The following is a 17881-nucleotide window of genomic DNA, read 5'->3' on the forward strand; positions in this document are numbered from 1 at the left end:
TATGAAAAATGCAAGCGTTTTCAAAAGAATCCTAACCTCATTGTTCTTTGTCTCAGAATTTCCAAGACCCTGTTTCATCTTATCCCACACACATAACTTTTCCCTTAATATTTACCGTTAGTATATGTTTACATAGGGAAGGTTTCACTGCAGAAACATCTGCTGCAACCGGGTTGTATTGCTCCCAAAGAGAGCATGGATTGAACAGCATGTTAGCATCCTGGATGAGCTCCCCTCAGTGGGCACTCACCAGGCGGCTGGACTGGACCCAAGCTTGGAGCGTGTGCATCTCTGTGGCTGTAAGCTTTAGGCTCACACTTTAGGTGCAGATTCCATGTCTGACCCCGCCTCTTGGCAGCGGGGTCACTGCAGTCCGATTGCCAAGGCCCTGAAACCAGCACCAGCTCTTCCAAGCTTCCTCAGTAGCTGTTGTATGCTCTCAGAGTTCTCCTGATGGAGTGGACCCTCTGGTTTACCGTTTCCCTCTTTGAGGCAACATGACAGTTGAAAGACATAGACTCTGCAAAGGAATTTATTCTAAACTCACTCACACTTTACTCTTAGACAGCACGAGAGATACACAGATCTGTGGAAGACAACAAAAATCTGTATGTAAATCCCTGCCTCGGTTTTTGCATCCCCCAAAGAGCCCTTTGGGATTTGGTCAGTGTTTGTCCATGATTCTCCTCTTCTCCTTCTGCTGCTCAGTCTCCCCAAAACGGCTGATGAGAGAGACTCCTTTGTATAAGGTTGCACTCCCCTTTGTCAGCTGGCCACCGTCAGTGACTTCAAGTCCCTTTTCAGGTGATCCATTGCTTGGTTACCAGCTCACCTGGAAGAACAGGTTTCCTTAGGTGTTAGCTAACTCATTGTCCAAGAGTGTTTCCATTTTCATAGGAGATCCTCCAGTTTAAGGAGCTTTGACCGCTCTGCATTGATCAGCCTCAGCCAAGGCCTGCAGGAATCCCAGTCCGTGATGGAGGTAAAACAACAACAGTGGTGATAGAGTGCAGTTTTGCAATCTAGACGGTGTTCACAAAACAAAATGGAGTTTGTACTTTGCTAGAGAGATGTACAGTCATACACTAATCCTTCACACAGTACAATGTAAATCTATAATACCTTCATTTGGATTTGCAGTTTTGGGGATAAAATCGAGTTGAGCTAAGGAACTGGTGGGTTAACCTGCCTTACCCTTTGTGGTACAGCTACAACCAGTGACTAAATAAACTTCTCCGTCCTCAGACTCCCGGGTACCATTCTTCCCATTTGCGTTCCCAGTCTATGTTCCGTTGTGCTATGTAACTTTTGCAGCTCTGCTGTTCTTGTTTGTGTGGGAAGGGGGGAGAGCTGAAAATGGGGAGTTTTCTGCTGTAGTTCTGCCATTTGCATCACATGAACTGCATGTTCTCTGAGCTCTCTTCTCAAGCAGCTTTGAAAAGAATGCAGGCCTAACGCAGCCCTCACACCCATGTAACGCTGCTCTGTAGGCCCATTTCCCATGCACAAGCTGTCATTCGTCTAGTCCACTTGGGTGCAGTAGTCCATCTCAGCAGGACATCTTTCGATTCCCTTTTAGGGTGACCAGATGTCCCGATTTTATAGGGACAGTCCTGATTTTGGAGTCTTTTTCTTATATAGGTTCCTATTGCCCCCCATCCCTGTCCCAGTTTTTCACATTTGCTGTCTGGTCACCCTATTCCCTTTCCAAGTCTGACCTAGATACAATGCAGCTTCTCCCTGTCAAGATTAAGCAACAGCCAGTTTCAGTTTGATATGGCAGCATCATAAGATTAGTACTTTCCCCCACCTATCAGCATCGGTGAGTGTTCTTCCAATGAAAACTGCAACCCCCCATTTGGCAGCTCTTCTGAGTCACCTCACACTGTGTGACCCCCATAAACTGAGAGCAGGGATTCCATCTGCCTTCCTTGTCACAGATTCATGTACGGCAAAACATTCTCCCTGTGTCAAATCCAAACCCACAAGTTTTTCCCTGGACTTCCCCCGTCAGAATCCACAAGTTCTGTCTGTCCTTCCTAGGCTCAGCCAAACATCTTAAAACTTCTAATTCTCTCTCATCTCCCATGAACTGGATTCTGAGCTCAGAGTTACAGGAGACAATCAATTTGCAACTTTCCTGATACTTCCACTGCGTATTCCTCTCCTGTGCTCTATAGATTTCATCTATCTTCTTCCAGGAAAATTTAAAGGTATTTTTTGCTCTACTTTGCAGTTCCCAACAGTTCTGTTAAGGTAATCCTGTTCAGGACCCAAAGTGGCTCCATGATTTCATGTCAAAGGCTTTTCAGGAGGGAGACCACAAGTATTGTGTTTTCAGCAATCAGCTGAGGGAATTCTAAGTAACGTTGTATTTAAAGAGTGTACTTACCTGTGCCAGTAGCCATATGGTACTGGAATTATCTCATCTTCATCCTTAGCTTTTTACATATTTTATAGCATAGATTTCTCCTTTAACTTAACTATTGCATTGAAGATATTCTCCAAACCAGTGATCAAATTGAGATAAGGGAACAATTTCATCACTACGTATTTGGGCTGGCTCAAAGTTCCTAGTGAGTTGTTGTTCCTCCATTAAGTGTTCATTGTGCATCAGACCAAGGGTGAAGTGAGTAAAGAATGCTTTCTTTCCTTCTTTCTCAGAAATCCGGGTCAGCTTTATCATCTGGGTGGGCAAGATGTTTTGCTCCAGGGGGAGAGTTCAGAGAAACCATATGGAAACCTCAACTATTAGTTTGCTCCATCAGGCTGTTTTCACCTGTTGGAGTATTTTAGCATCATGTTGGAAATGGTTGAGAACACAGGAATTGCCGTACTGGATCAGACATCACACCAATGGTCCATTTAGTCCAGTATTCTATCTCTATCGGCAGCCAATATGCTCCACATGCTCCAGAGCAAAGTGCCGGAAACCCTGCCGAAGGTCGTTATAAATAACTTGCCCATGGGAAAGTTTCTTCCTAATGCCCATTAGTGAGCTTGAGAATGTATATCCCTTCTAAATCTTTCTTTTTAAAAACAGAAAATCTTTACTATCATACCTCTAGATATCCTTGTTAGCCATATAAATGTCCAGTTCTTTATGATTCCAGGAGGATTCCATCTTTTCCAATTACAATGTTATTTCCCAATTTCTTGGTATTTATTATATAATGGGAACACATTTGTTAAAATACGGAGGCTGAAACTTACCTATGGGTATGTCTGCACTGCAAAAAACAACCCATGGCAGCGAGCCTCAGCTTGAAACCTTGAGGAGAATGGGGTGAATCTCAGAACCTAGGCTCCAGTCTGAGCCCGAAAACCTACACTGCTAGTTTTATCTCTGTAGCACAAACCCCTTGAGCCCGAGTCTGATCTGGCCTCTGGGTTTTTTTGTGGCATTCATCACTGTAGTACAAGGGTGGGCAAACTACGGCCCGTAGGCTGGATGGTCTGGGGCTTGCCCCGCTCCGGCGCTCCAGCCAGGGCACAGGGTCGGGGGCCGCACCACACAGCTCCCAGAAGCCGCAGCATGGCCCCACTCTGGCTCCTACGTGCTCCAATGGCCCCCTCCAGTGCTCCAATGGGAGCTGCAGGGGCGGTGCCTGCAGATGGGGCAGTATTCAGAGCCGCACCTCTGCATAAGAGCCAGAGAAAGGACATGCCACTGCTTCCGAGAGCCGCTTGACGTAAGTGCCGCTCGGAGCCTGCGCCTCTGAGCCTCTCCCCACACCCCAACCCCCTGCCCCAGCCCTGATCCCATTCCTGCTCTCCAAACCCCTCAATCCCAGCCCGGACCACCCTCCTGCACCCCAAACCTCTCATCCCCAGCCCCACCCCAGAGTCCGCACCCCCAGCCAGAACCTGGAGCCCTTCTCGCACCCCTACCCCAATTTTGTGAGCATTTCATGGCCTGCCATACAATTTCTATTCTCCGATGTGGCCCTCAGGCCAAAAATTTTGCCCACCCCTGCTGTAGTATCTGAATGCTTCACAAATACTAATGAATTTATTTTCACCCCACCACCGTGAGATACAGAGGTGCAGTTCCTCATCTGTAAAATGGGGATATAGTGGCACAGAGGGATTAAGGTCAAAAGTAATTACTAATGTTGGGTTCCTGATTGAGATGCCTAGGACCCAATTTTTCAGAGCATGTAGCATTATATAGTATTTAATATGTTCAAAGCGTAGCGCCCGACGACTTCAGTTCGGTGTAAATGCTCAGCACTTCCGCGTATCAGATCTCTGGGTCTCAAGCCAGGCACCAGTAAAAGAGGAACACACAATTGGTGACTAGCTGTGAAAAGTTTGATTTAAGTGACTTGCCTAGCAGCAAGTATCAGAGGGGGAGCCGTGTTAGTCTGGATCTGTAAAAAGCGACAAAGAGTCCTGGGGCACCTTACAGACTAACAGACATATTGGAGCATAAGCTTTTGTGGGTGATTATTCTCTTATAATACAGCAGGCACCATGAAATCACTAACCAGCAACCATACACCGCACCATAGTAACTCTAACTCAAGAAGCAATCCATGCAACAAACCTCAATGCCAACTCTGCCCACATATCTACACCAGCGACACCATCACAGGACCTAACCAGATCAGCCACAACATCACCGATTCATTCACCTGCATGTCCACCAATGCAGTATATGCCATCATATGCCAGCAATGCCCCCTGATATGTACATCGGCCAAACTGGACAGTCACATAAAAGGATGAATGGACACAAGTCAGATATTAGGAATGGCAATATACAAAAACCTGTAGGAGAACACTTCAATCTCCCTGGACACACAAGAGCAGATTTAAAGGTAGCCATCCTGCTGCAAAAAAACTTCAGGACCAGACCCCAAAGAGAAACTGCTGAGCTTCAGTTCATCTGCAAATTTGACACCATCAGCTCAGGATTAAACAAAGACTGTGAATGGCTTGCCAGCTACAAAATCAGTTTCTCCTCCCTTGGTGTTCACACCTCAGCTGCTAGAAGAGGGCCTCATCCCCCCGATTGAACTAACCTCGTTATCTCTAGACTGATTCTTGCCTGCATATTTATACCTGCCTCTGGAAATTTCCACTACATGCATTGGACGAAGTGAGTATTCACTCACGAAAGCTCATGCTCCAATACGTTTGTTAGTCTATAAGGTGCCACAGGACTATTTGTTGCTTGCCTAGCAGCATCACACAGGAACTCTATGGCACAGGGATAAAATCCAGTTCCCCAAGAAACCATTCAACTGCCTTAACCCTTGACCCGTCTTTCTCTTCCTCTACAGACACCTGCTTCATTCACTCTTCACCTTCCAGCTTCTGCAACAAATAAAGCAGTTCTACAGGCAAGAGTCTCCTTCACTACACAACCCTGATTCATCCCAGAGCAGATTGCCCCTATATACTAAATGACGCAGGGGTCCTGTGGAAAAAATAGTATGTGATCATGTAATTAAAGAATGCATCATAATGCACGTGCACAAGAATGCTGATTTAGGGGGCCCAGGCCACCTTAATTCTCGCATTTTCTATCTTCTGAGAGCTTGATTTTGCAACCTTAGCAATATTCTCTTAACATAGGTTTTTGTGAGTTATTTCAGACCTCTGGGTCTCAAAGTTTTGAAAAAAGGAATCTGAAAAAAAAAAACCACCCCAGAAATTCCATCATATGCAGCTCTGCCTATTCTTAAGGTTGGCCAACATTCCATTATAAGAACCTGTTGTCAGTTGCTTGTAACTTGCCAAACTTTGGCTGTCTATAATGGGACAAATCAGACAATTTTAATAACAGCCCCAGCTGTAACATATAGATCGATAGCTCGATCATCTTGACTGTGGAAATTTTGATTAGATCCTGAGCGTGAAGAGGGAATTACCATTAGTCTGAAGGTACCAAACATTTCCTTGTGTTCTTAGTTGCTATTATTACATGGTTCATAAGGTGGGTTAATTCATCAGTTCAGTGTGATTGATCGGGTGGAAAAAATGTTGGCAACAAAAAGTTCATTGCAGGATCAGAGCCTACAGGTGAAAAATGCCAGATGGAGTACCACAGCCCAGATAAATTGGTTAATGGTTACATATAGGTGTGTGGATATCATGATGTTTGCTGTATTATAAGAGAATAATTCAGATAGATGCAGCTTAAATGAAGAGAGCCATCTATCACTGGTTAGGGCAGAAAGAGAAAGTCTATGTGATTATATTGCTGACACCAGTATTGTACTGTGATTAAAATATGGCTTTTGATTAGTAAACAGATGGGGTTTGATCTGCATCACAAGCCTGAATAAATTTGATGCCAATTCTTGAAGCGATTTGTGTTCTTGGAATCAAACTACCAAACAATAACAGATGTGAGAACATTGAGCTGTCAAAGAGCTTAATGAAGTAAAACTGAGATCACTAACCAGTTTTAGAGAAAGGTGAAGGGGATCCCCTTTTGAAATCTAATTATTTAGGACAGCACACCTGTCATTAGGCAGCAGCAGATACCAAAAAATAACCATTTGTCTCGCATGAATTCTTGCTCTGCCACATGTTGTTGAAATGATAGACAGAGTTGTAGTTCAAAATTAATTGAGCTTTCAACCCTAGAATTTAAGTGGGGGGAAATGCAGATTTAAGGTTATTAGAAACCATTAAAATCTTTAGCATGGTGCACTTCCTATAATTATGAAACATTTCCTATTAATTCTTACCATCATAAGGATGTCTTGGTTGCTAGAAAATGATAATTAAATCCAACATATTAAATGCAAATATGTCTGAATGTCTGGACTTTGCATGCTGTGGTTTATCATGGAAAAGACATGATCTTGTAGTTAAGGCAGTGGACTGAGACACTTCCATTCCTGACTGCTTAGATTCATGTGTAACCTTGGCCAAGTTCCTTCACCTCTGTGCATCTCTTCTGCCTTCTGTGCAGCTCTAAAATCGGAATAAGAATACTTCTTTTGTCCATCTTGTACACATAGATTGTAAACTGTCCTTGGCAAAGACTGTCTTCTAATGTGTTTGGACGGTGCCTGACACATAAGGACTTTGATCTGCAGCCTGCAGAGCTACTGTAATACAAATAACAAATAGTGGTTGCCTAATTTGGGCTGAGCAGTGGAACTGTGTGTCGATAATTTAGTATGTTGCTTTGAACTGTGTGCTCAGTGGACCAGTAATTTTTTTAAAACTTTAATAGTTGATGTGTATCTAAATCCTCTGCACTGCTTTAAAAACCCAGCCCTTATGTTTAATTAAGGCGACGTTGCTCCTCTCCGTGACCCAGGAATATACATTTATAGCAAAGTCACAGGCACAGATTTGAAGTTTCTGGCTTTTGTTGTTTGTCACACATGAACCACTATTTAAACATGGATATTAACTTACTATACATGGACTATACAAGACTCCATTTCCTCTTCTTACATTAAGATCAAGGCTCTACGCTGTCGCCTGTAGCCAGACTGGCTAGATACCCTCAAACGTTGCTACAGAGCATCTTTGCCATTTCTTACAGTTCTCAGATTATTATCCACTTCCCATCTCCACACAGTCTCTCTTGTACATTCTGACCTTTATAGCTTGAGCTATGCATGTGACCTTTTACTGTTGTATTCATCCCCTTCCCATGGATCAGTCTGCACTCATGTCACAAACATACACATTGTATGTCTCTTTCTGCAGTGCATGAATTCCATACTCACTCACTGTTCAGTGGTAGATCCTGCGTTTTCCCAGCTGATGCTCAGCATCATCCTTGCACAGTGCACCCAGGACCATATAGCCTTTTCGTTTGTGCCTCTGCCAAGAACCAGCTCTCTGATTCACTGGCAATTTCCTTTCACCTCACATGATGCATTAGGCAGTTGTAGTCAGTGTGGCTAGTGGGGGATAAATCATTTTCTTGCAAAATGATTATTTCAATTTAAGTAGTTATTTAATCTTTCCAATGTGATCATTTTAGGTTAATCACACCATCTTTATTAGCCTTATTGCTACTGTAAAACAGCTATTGTGGGAAACCAATATATTTGTGCAGGCAGATGGAAACAGGCAGTTCTGAATACTTTAGCTCTTTCCAATGAGAGGTGCTTTCCATGATTGTGCATTGAAAATACCATCTCAGTTTGTTGTTGTTTTTTGTTTTTTAAGCTTGAAGCCATTGGGAAGGCTGCATATTAGAAATACAAAACAAATATTTGTTTGTACAATATCATGATTCTGGTTACAGTAAATATCACTTCAAATCTTTCTGTAAAAAAAAAATCCCATTATCTATGGTGGATTTTTCTCCCCTCCCTGAAGTTGATGCCAAGGATCTTAAATTTATCTTCCAGGACCCTTTTTCCTGCCCCCTCCCCTAACCTTTCTGGAGAATAGTGTTTGTATATGTTACCTATAACAGTATTTGGAGGTTTTGAGTGTGAAAACTGTTCTGTTTCTCTGTGTATCTCTAGCTAGGTTCTTATATGGCTCCTTCTCATTATTAAAAACAATAACCATCTCTCTTCTTTCCAGCCTGTCAGAGAATTGTGATTTGTTTACAGGGAGGGGTTTATTAGTTTTGTGTACAGATGATGTGTGTGAAAAAGAATTTATGCATGTGCCATGTAAGAAGTTTCAGTGAAGTCAAAGGGACTATTCTTGTGTTCAAATGGCTTGCTGTGTTGAAGCATTGCTGAGGAAAAACGAAGTCAAAGAAACGTATTTTGCATCAAACCCCTGTCCTACAAACACTTAAGCACATGCATAAAGTCTCACTTGAATTGTCCCACTGAGTTCAATTTGTACATATGTGTGTAAGTGTTTGCAGATCAGAGCCTGCGTTCTGAGAGCACTTAGTTCTGTGGTCATTCTATTTTCTTGCCAGGAAAAAGTTGCTCAATCTCGAGGCCAGCTCCTGTGAAAGTTCTGTCTCCTTCCCTAATGAGCTTCCCCAGACTGGTCAGTGGAGTGGACAGTAACTGCGGTGGAAGGTAACAATCATAGGAAGAGGCAGGTTCTCAGTCAGGTAGGCCCAATCCAATGAAAGGCTTTGAATATCAGGATAGAGACTTGGAGTATATTCAAAAGCGTGTCTACTTGGTAATATTTTCTAGCTATTAGGTGAAAACAGTATGGTGATGATATGTTTTTTTACCTAAAAGTTTGTAACCAAACATTTATCAAAGCAGCTTTACAAAATGCACCAGATGGGACAGCTCTTGAGCTCTCGGTGCCACAATGCATTCTTTTACATAGGGGTTTGCATTGAGATTGAGACTATTGCGCCATGTATTTTGAATATTTTTTTTCTGGGAACTTTTCACATTATGTACGTAAATTGCTGGCTGAAACCACAAACTGTTTTTGACACTCAAAATTGTACATAATCTGATGATAGAATGTGCATAATTTTAAAAAATGTTGCACCAGATTCTTGGACATGCAATTATACTTTCAGCTTTCCTTATAGCTGTGGTTTATTAGTGGATAACTAATTCCTACTTCACGTTGAAATTGCAACATCAGTCTGTAAAGTTTCCATACTGTCTCTTTGCTAACATGGCAGATTAGTAACTGGGAAACCATTCACTAGATGGTGGAAAGATTATGAATGTTTGCTCATCCTAAATGGTCTATGAGTCCAATCTTGTAATGACTTTGTGAGTAATTTTACTCCCGTGAGCAGTACTATTGAAGTCAATAGCCTTACTTAAGAAAATCATAGCTACTCATGTCAAACTTGGAGACTTTTCTAAAATAAGATTTTTTTTAGAGGGTAGTTAATACAGGAAAAGCTGTGTTATCCAGCACTTTACCATCCAGAAAGCTCTAGAAACCAACATTTCTGATATTCCCCAATACAAATCTTCAATAGGGTTGCCAGGCTCACTACCTGACTCCGCATGGCTCCCCGGAAGCGGTGACATGTCCCTGCTACTCCTAGGTGGAGGAACGGCCACGGGAGCTCCATGCAGTGCCCCGCCCTGAGCACTGGCTCTGCAGCTCCCATTGGCTGGGAACTGCAGCCAATGGGAGCTGCAAAGGTGGCGCCTGCAGGTGGAGCCAGCATGCAGATCTGCCTGGCCACGCCTCCACCTAGGTGCTGCAGGGACATATCGCCGCTTCCGGGGAGCCAACCTAGGTGAGTGCCACCCGGATGCGGCACCCCGAAGCCCCTCCCGTGTCCCAACCCCCAGCCCTGAGCCCCCTCTCGCACCCAAACTCCCTCCTTCCACTGGTAAGTATAACTCTTAATTAACTGGAACTTTTGACTAACTGGCACCCTCCATTCCCCCAACATGCCAGATAACAAAGCTTTTACTGTATATTGAAAGAAAAATAACATAATCTTTCCCTCTTTAACATGAAAGATGCACATTTTTGCCACTAGGTTCCTGTACTGAAAAGCAAGTTTACAAGTCCTAGAAGGTCGCTTCATTTTCACAAAGGATTGGTTCTTTCTTTCATTTGGCATCCTACTGATGTCTATTTTCTTCTTTTAGGCATTATTCCTAAATTCCCAGAGATCAATCTTTGAACACTAACAAATTGTCCCTCTTCCTGTTAGTGAGATAACTCTCACTGTTCCAGTACAAAGAGTAACATTTTAAGTCTGTATGTTAGAAGGATGGAGATCTGTTGCTTCTTCCTGCATAGAAAATCTGCTCTGTGGTTCTTCATTTATCCTGTTCTTTTTTATATAAATCTTTATAATAGGTATGAACATCAACTTGCTAAGTTTACTTAAATTAGTTATTTCCTCTGATGGATTTAAAGATGCTTTTTTATTTCTTTCTGAGAAAATGGCAGAAAGAAATAGAACAATAAAGCCCTGCTCCAGCGAAACATAGATCCACAGAAGCATAGAACTGTAGGGCTGAAAGGGACCTCAAGATTCCCCAGCCTTCCTTGGAAGTCTGTTCCCGTGCTTAACTATCCATATAGTTAGAAAGGTTTTCCTAATATCTAACCTAAATTTCCATTGCTGCAAATTAAGCTGATTTCTTCTTGTCCTACCATCAGTGGGCATGGAGAATAATTGATCACCATCCTCTTTCAAAAAGCCCTTCACATATTTGAAGACTGTCATCATATCCCCATCAGTCTTCTTGTCTCAAAACTAAACATGTCCAGTTTTTTTAACCTTTCCTAATAGGTCAGGTTTTCTAAAGCTTTTATCATTTTTGTTGCTCTCCTCTGGACTCTCTCCAATTTTTCCACATCTTTCTTAAAGTGTGGCACCCAGAACGGGACACCGTACTCCACCTGAGGTCTCACTAGTGCTGACTAGCAAAACAGTTAATACACCCCAGAATGATATTAGTGTTTTTCGTAACTGCATCAGATTAAATGTGTGATCCTCTACAACCTCCAAGAACTTTTCTGCAGTACTGCTGCCTAGCCAGTTATTCTCCATTTTGTAGTTGTGCTTTGATTGGTCTTCCTAAGTGTAGTACTTTGCACTTGTCTTTATGAATTTCGTCTTGTTGATTTCAGTTCTCCAATTTATCAAGATCATTTTGAATTAAAATCCTAGCCTCCAAAGTGCTTGCAAACCGTCCCAGCTTGGTATCATCCGCAAATTTTATAAGCAGATTCTTGACTTCATTATCCAAGTCATTAATGAAAATATTGAATAGTACCGAACCCAGGACTGACCCCCGCGGGGTACGTCCCCCCAGTTTGTTAGTGAACCAATGATAACTACTCTTTAAGTCACAGGCACTGGCTTCTAACTTTCCCTGGGAGTGCTTAACTCCCATTCACCCCCACTCCACCTCTTCTTCCAAGCCCCCACCCCAGCTCCACCCCCAGCTTCTCCCCCACGCGCACCCTGTACCCACTTTGCTCCCTCCTAGCATCTCCTGCACGCCAGGGAATAGCTGATTGCAGCGGATGGGAGGTGCTGAGAGGGAGTAGGAGCAGTTCATCGGCAGGGCTGCTGGTGGGCAGGAGGCGCTGGGGTGGGTGGGGGAGAGCTGGCTGCCAGTGGGTGCTAAGCACCCACTATTTTTTTTCCATGGTGCTCCAGCCCTGGAGCACCCATGGAATCGGCGCCTATGCTTTAAGTATAGTTTTTCAACCAGTTTTGCACCCACTTAATATCAATTTCATATAGAGCACATTCCCCTAGTTTGCTTATGAGAATGTCAAGTGGGACCATGGCAAAAGCCTTACTAAAATCAAGATATATCACATCTACAGCTTCCCTCCCTCATCCACTAGGCCAGTAAGAACATGTAAGTACAGGTACTGAGTGGACCCATTGTCTTCAGGACTACTCAGATGCTTAGAGTTAAGCATGTGTTAAAGTACCTTGCTGAACTCAGGCCTGTTAGGATAAAACAGAATGATTTGCTTTTGAGTTAATGATTTTTAACACGCAATTCTGAAGTTTTTAGTATTTTTAAAGATGTAGTATTACTTTATAAATGGCAAGATATCATTTTTATTTTTAAAAGTCCCATTGTAGCATAATACGGGCCCAATCCTACAAAAGGGTATCTGAGTAACTTTACTCATATGAATTGCCCCATTAATATTAATAGGGAGAGTAAATTTACACATTTACATAAGTGTTTGCAAGAGCTGATCTTAATTTTGACATTTTTAGGTCAAAAGACCTTTAGCTAATTTACATTAGCTGTTTCAGTGGTAGCTGTCATAGCGGTAGATAAAAACATAGCTTTAAATCTGACTAAACTCTTAACTGCAGTGTGACTAGCAGTCTCAGTATAATCGTAGGCATTTTTCTGTCTGAAAGCCACTAAAACCAACAGAAAAACATGATGTAATTGGTATCGTTTTGACACAAGTGACATATTATCCCTATTTACAGAGCTCAGGCGCTGAAATAGCTGCTGTGTTACACAGAGCGGGAGGGAGCGGGAAGAGAATTGGCAGTGCTACAGCCTGTGAAGAAGGCTGCAATGCAACATGCTTCTTTTATGCTACATTTTACTTGATCCCTCATTTACACTTAATTAATAAAACCGTTTGGCCATTTGAGAATTATTTACTAGTACAACATACACAGGGAGAAATGTGTTCTTTGATTTTTAATTTGAATAAAAAAACCCCAACCTTCTAGAAATGTCTGTAAACAACAATTGGATTTTAACATGGTCTCTAGATATCTTCTTGTGGATTTAAGACCCTTTTATCCTGAAGTGGGTTTTTTGGGGTTTTTTTTTGTTCTTCACTGACTTCCTTTTTCCTTCCCAGAGGGAGGTGTCCCACATATCAAATCAAGCAGAGTAGCAGACATAGAATTAGACTCTTGCTTTCCCTATGAATTCACTGCTAAAACCTATACAATAGAGCAGGGGTAGGCAACCTATGGCACACGTGCCGAAAGTGGCATGCGAGCTGATTTTCAGTGGCACTCACACTGCCCGGGTCCTGGCCACCGGTCCGGGGGGCTCTGCATTTTAATTTAATTTTAAATGAAGCTTCTTAAACATTTTAAAAACCTTATTAACTTTACATACAACAATAATTTAGTTCTATATTATAGACTTATAGAAAGAGACCTTCTAAAAACGTTAAAATGTCTGACTGGCACGCAAAACCTTAAATTAGGGTGAATAAATGAAGACTCGGCACCCCACTTCTGAAAGGTTGCTGACCCCTGCAATTGAGGGTACAAACAGGTTCCTTTTATGTCTTTAATGCTAGCAACTGTGATCAGTTGTCCTCCCCCTTCGCCCCCACCCATCAAAAGCAGGTGCTTGAAGTACAATTATTATGAATTACTTGCATTACAGGAGCACTTAGAGAGGCTGCAACCAAGATTGCGGCCTCATTGTTCAGGGCACTGTCCAAACACATAGTAAGAGTTCCCGCCTGAAGAGCTCACAACCTAAATTGACAAGAAAATCAAATGGTGGCAGGGAAAACAAAGACACAGAGCGGGGAAGTGACATGCCCAGGATCACACGGCAGAGCCAAGAATTGATCTCAGGGCTTAGACCTCGTCTATACTAGAGAAAGGTTTGCCAGTGTAGCTATACCAGCAAACTCTCTTAGTATAGACACAGCTTATACTGGCAAAAGCCTACGATAGCATATACCAGTCCCCGGACAAAATAAACAATGCAGGCAAAAGCACTCTTCTGCCAGCACAACTGCATTTACACTAGGACTTGTGCCAGTATAAAAATGTCATTAAAAAAATCACACCCTATGCAACATTAGTACACTGGGAAACGTTTTGAATGAAATATCTGGGGGCTGGTCTACACTAAGGGGAAAAATCGATATAAGATATGCAACTTCAGCTACGTGAATAACGTAGCTGAAGTCGAAGTATCTTATATCGATAACTTACCCGTCCTCACGGCGCGGGATCGATGTCCGGGGCTCTCCATATCGACGCCGCCACCGCCGTTCGGGGCGGTGGAGTTCCGGAATCGATAGAAGCGCGTTCGGGGATCGATATATCGCGTCTAGATGAGACGCGATATATCGATCCCTGAAAAATCGATCGCTACCCGCCGATACGGTGGGTAGTGTAGACGTAGCCTGAGCCTTGTACCATAATAGACTGCTAGCATTTTTTATTTATTTATTTATTTATTTTTTACAGAATAAACTAGAACTTAATCCATAGGAATGTTTTGAAGTACACATCAAAACTGGCTTTTATGGCTATTTCTTGATTCACAATCAGCAGATAATTGCATTAAACTATCATTAACTAGAGGGATTTGAAAATCATATTAAATGTAACAGTCATATCATAGCTTCCGTGACATAGATCACTTACCGATTAAGATGTTCTTTCCCCCTGCAAAACCTTTTAAAGGGAAAGATATTATTGTCAGCTACCTGTCTCTCCAGCTGTCAAGATCTTGAGTTAATTGATTAAAGACATGCAAGTTTTCAAATTATGCAGTTGATCATATGTTTTCATGAGTCTATTGAATTCAGTTAAACAATATTTTTACCGTGCACATTAAAACATTCTTCAACCGAGCCATGCTGGACAATATGACTGGTTGTGAAAGAGTTCTGCTTCCCCTTGCTGTATACCTCGTGCATTGTTTTTGGCCATTTTCTTTCAAACGTTGTTACCTTTCAAAGTGCTCCTCTTTAATAAAGCATTGTGACTTCTGCTGATGAAAAGCTGCTCTGTAAGAACTAGTTGTTGTTGTTGTTGGTTTATTAACCAAGGAAAGCATTTATTTATGAGACCAAGGTTGAAGGGAATTTGAAAGAAGTTGGTTGTTCATTGTGGGGTAGATCATGACTCCCCCTGATGGAGCTATGCAGGGGAGTAGTAGGAAATAGTCCCCCACCCCCACCCCATGGCTGCATTATAGTACCAGATCTTAGGTCCCTACCTGGGGATGAGAGTGGTATTGCCCGTTATTCCCTTGCCGTGAGCAAGTAGAGGCGACAGAGAGAGGCAGGAGTGCATAGAGTGATGGACAACAATGAGCTAGTTGCACAAATGGGGATGTGTAGGTCCTTTGGCTTCTACAGGCTCTTTAGTCTTGAAATATGTTTGTATTAACTCATAGGGTCTCTGATTTTTAGATACATGAACCACGTCAAACTGGGCAAATGCAATAGCTGGTTTTACAAGATATGCAGCCTTGCACCATTGAAAGGCGCCACTTCATAGATAGTACCAATTGAAATACTTCCATGGTATGCTGCTGTTATAGGTGGGGGTAAACTTCTTTGAAGCTGGTGGGTGTGATAACCCCAGCCTTTCACCTAAGACAGCTCAAGCAGTTAAGCTCCTTTATGATATAATAGCCGTTTCCATTGAAAACAAAGGCACACCCAAGGCCACTCAGGAATTTGAATTATGTGGGTGGAGGGCTTTGCTGGGCATTGCTTGAATAGAGGTGTAGGGGAAGACAAGCGGAGAAAGAGACACACAGAGACAAACACAGAAGGAAGGAAGCACCAGACTCAGCCGCCCTACACAAGCACCATGTTCGGCCTTCAGAGAATCCTAGAAAATGGGCTTTTGGGTCTGGTGCTGAGTAAAAGAGGCTTGGGGGCTGCGAGGAAGGAAACTGTCACATGTTGTTTGGTTCCTCCTGTGGCGTGCCATCTATGTATGCAACGCATGCATTGCATATCCCAGGACCACTTGTGCCCAAGGAATGATTCCACCAGGCCCCCAGAAATCCTCGGCACACCATGCATATGTAGCATTGCATGCCTTCCTGAAAATGGCATGGCACACCGCTGGGTTCCTCCCATGTTCAGAGAAACAGGACTTCATACATTCTTTATAGATAAACAAGAATATATCAAAGATCTCTGACTCCATCATCAATTTCTTTTCCTAACTGGAACAACCTGCAAGACCCTGAATTTTTGGCTAGCTGCTCAGCTCAAAAGGGGTAGTGATGTTAAGGATGGAATAGCTGAAGGAAAGGTGCAGTGATTCACCCTGAATACCTGAGATAACTAAATAAATATTAGAATGCATTTTAAATGTTTAAAAATATCTTCTAGACAGCAGCTTGCTCATGATTTTGTTCTGGAAATGTTGGCTTGTGTAGTCGTCAGATATCTTGACCTGCACTTGTAAATAGCGTTCTTCATTCATTAACATATATCAAGTTCGATGGGTAAAAGCTGCACACGCTCTTTTATTTTAAAGTGCTCTATATTCAAAATAGATTAAAACAATGACTTTCATATATTTCTAACTGAATTTCTTTTAATGGGTGTTTTGTAAAGATTGGTGGTATCTGCTAGCTAGATAAAGACTGGGATACATATTATCTGAGCAAATATTTATGCTAGAGTTCCTTTCTTACAAGAGGGACACAATCTAGCCCAGGCAGAAATGAGTGTAAAAAAAAAAAGGTTTCTTCTTTTGCTGGCATATTTTCACTTAGGATTCAGTAAAAGCAAAACAGCCCACTGAATATTTAGTAGGCTCTTCTGCTTTTGCTCAGTCCTCAAGTGAAGCAGTGGCAATGGAATTAAATAGATTGTCCTGTCCACATGATTAAAAGGAAGATGTAACAATAACATGCTCCTTAGGCGCAAAAATAAATAACAGTTCAGCAATCATCATTTACATTAAACTCTTAAAAGCATTTTTTTCTTTGCAGGCAATCATCAGCAACTGCAAAGGGATAGATCTGTGGCTGTTTTCAACCACATATTGCACAGGCTTTCAGAATTGCAGACCTGATCCAAAGCCCATTGAAATTGCAGAGTACATAGCAGGGCTTGTAATTACTAGTTCTAGTATTACCTACTGCAGCTCCTTGAATAGAAAACATATGTGGATTAGCGAGGGCTAAAGGTTCAGGCCATCAGTCTGTATTTATATACTTTGTATAGTTCTTTCCATCTGAGCATCTCAGAGGGTTTTACAAACACTTCACACCATCTCAGTGAGGGAACGAAGTATTGTCTTCATTTTACAGATGAGAAAACTGAGGTAAACTGAGAAAAGGAAAAGTTTATTTTAAATAAGAAGCTGACTAATATTACAGTGTAAATAGCATGTTTGAAATAAAAAACTCGTGCTGATTTCTTTCAGTCCTTTTTGCCCAGTTCATTGTGAATAATATGAAGAATGCTGTTTGCTGAAGGCTTAAAACCGCTCATGTACTGGAGTACTCATCACCCTACTGTTAATAATACATTCCCAAGCGTTCCATTAGATGCACTTAACCTGCTGCAGGAAACAACGCTGATTCCTGATTCGTAGTAACCCAGCAACAGTTTCTTAGCACTGGCTCAGCTGATGTGTGTGCAGAACAGCAGTTTTCCTGGGGAGGTGGGGGCAAGGGCGTTTCTGTGTTGGAAAAAAAATAGATGCACCTCATGTAGCTCCAGAATCCAGGCAAGCTGAAGAGCCAGCCGAGAATGGGAGCCAGCTAAGCAGAAATATTGGCCTACATTTTTTCCT

The 17881-nt window shown here is 42.3% G+C and overlaps 1 long non-coding RNA gene across 2 annotated transcripts in view; it reads left to right on the forward strand.

The window, feature by feature from the left end:
- LOC120387329 overlaps positions 1–17346 on the forward strand; it is a 67130-nt gene extending 49784 nt beyond the window's left edge. For both annotated transcript variants that reach the window (XR_005590122.1, XR_005590121.1), the window contains 2 exons: positions 8870–9010; positions 17073–17346. This is a non-coding gene — a long non-coding RNA (uncharacterized LOC120387329). The remainder of the gene's footprint in view (positions 1–8869; positions 9011–17072) is intronic.
- The last annotated feature ends 535 nt before the right edge of the window (positions 17347–17881 follow it).

This window comes from Mauremys reevesii, linkage group 20 (assembly GCF_016161935.1).
Source record: "Mauremys reevesii isolate NIE-2019 linkage group 20, ASM1616193v1, whole genome shotgun sequence".
NCBI lineage: Eukaryota > Metazoa > Chordata > Testudines > Geoemydidae > Mauremys > Mauremys reevesii.